This window comes from Sinocyclocheilus rhinocerous, unplaced genomic scaffold, assembly GCF_001515625.1.
Source record: "Sinocyclocheilus rhinocerous isolate Xijiao unplaced genomic scaffold, SAMN03320098_v1.1 scaffold795, whole genome shotgun sequence".
NCBI lineage: Eukaryota > Metazoa > Chordata > Actinopteri > Cypriniformes > Cyprinidae > Sinocyclocheilus > Sinocyclocheilus rhinocerous.
The window spans coordinates 469,162-471,046 of NW_015630361.1; the positions used below are offsets into that span (position 1 = coordinate 469,162).

The 1,885-nt window shown below is 32.0% G+C and overlaps 1 protein-coding gene and 1 pseudogene across 1 annotated transcript in view; both read right to left on the bottom strand.

Annotated features, from left to right (window-relative positions):
• The window catches only part of LOC107740262 (solute carrier family 12 member 5-like), a 167,184-nt gene that overhangs the window by 161,222 nt on the left and 4,077 nt on the right, over positions 1-1,885 (bottom strand). The gene's annotated exons all lie outside the window — the stretch shown is intronic.
• Positions 1,094-1,885, bottom strand: part of LOC107740261 (1,25-dihydroxyvitamin D(3) 24-hydroxylase, mitochondrial-like) — a 24,485-nt pseudogene continuing 23,693 nt past the window's right edge.

A 1,885-nucleotide genomic window follows, 5' to 3' on the forward strand; every position in this document is an offset into this window, starting at 1 on the left:
TATAAATAAAAAATACAAAACTGCAATAATTTTATCCAAAAGTAGTGGAGACAAAAAATATTATTTATTAACTGTATATTATATATACAGTTAATGATATCAGAGTTATATTAATAATTTAATTATAAAAGAATATAAATATAAAAAGTGTATTTTGATTTAACTATAATTACACTGGAAAATAATTTAATTTATTTAGCTTAAACGCATGGTTAAACTAAAGCTAGCTGTGGAACAAGCTATTTTCAATTAGTTACAATGTATAAGACTGAAAGAAATAGGATTTATTGATGATAAATATATAAACCTGAGCATTTAAAACACATTCAGGGTATTAGTACTAATACAGAAATCTTACCTGTTTCATTTATGCATGACTGACAAATATACATTACATTGTTTATTAGTTTGTTTATCTTAAAGTGTGTAGTCCAAATAGATAAAAATCTTACATTTACATTTTTGTGCATAAACAGTAAAACTATTCATTTAACTGTTATTGCACATATTACTACTTGTGCAAGCGGTAATGGCATTTTCTTGTTGTGTTTTTAGTGCACAAAACACGGGTTGCATTGCCAGAGCTTTGGTCCCCATGCAAAACATACAAAGTCCTCCTTTACTTCTGCCAAAACTACAAACTCCAGCGTGGTACAAAGTGACACACTTTCCCAAACAGTTTTTCCAGCGCGGTGTGTGAGATGTTCTTGTTGACTGAGCGCTCTTTGTCTTTGTGCAAACGATCACTAAATCGAGACAAATTTGTCCATCATGGCGCCTCCAGTAGACGCTCACTGTTGAAGCAGCCGAAACTCCCACGCCGCACGTCTGTGATGGAGAACACAGCTATTGTGCAGCAGCGTAATATGTGAGTGATTACTGACATGGTTAAAAACAGCTTATGGCGCTAGTTCTGTCTGGTGTGTGGAATATGCCAATTATTGCAATGACGACATACTGTATTTGGCACTCTGGCTACTATTTCTGGCTGCTTGATAGAAAATAGTAAGTGTAATTAGTCATGTAAGTCATCAGACCACACGTTTGTGCTACAGTCCTGAGGGATTCCTCAAAATCATGGGCACTGTTTAGTACTGTAGGTGTGCTGTTCATTCATAAGTCACCAGACATCAGATTTTCACCTGCTGAATGATAAAACAGCCCAGAACCATCTAAGACAATCTATACACGTAATGTAGCAACTCCCTAGCAACCACCCAAACGCCTTAGCAACTGCATTGCAACATGCTGGAAACCTCAGAAACCCTTAGCAACCATCTAAAAACCATCTAGAATACCCTAGCAACCACTCAGAACACTCTCGCAACCAAGCTAGCAGATTTATGTAAAACATTTACAAGCATAAAGACAATAAACAAATAGTCTAAGAGGGTTACAATACATGAAAATTCAGAAAGGAACTATTTATTTATCATTTTACACCATATCAGCATCAAAGGCTATATTCATGGCAAACTGAAGTCTATTTAAAATTGTATTATTCTTAATAACAATACTTCAATTAACTGTATACAATAATTTAGGAATATTTTTTACAAACAAACCAAATACAAAAAAATAAAAATAAATAAATAAACAAATATAAACAAATAAATGAATGCAATCTTTCAAACTGATATTTTAGAAATGAATTAAATAAGTATTACACCACAACCACCACACAGTCTTACAAGCAACTGAATTGTTAGTGTATGAAGAATTCAAATATATATATCAACATCTTTCTTGAAAATAAAAAAGGCATTTTCTTTGAAAACGTACATTTAAGAATATAACATTTTGCAAGGAATTGTAATAAAATATTAACTTAATATGAAAACAGTCCTGTTTCTAAATACTCCTTTTTTTTATAAATAAATAAATA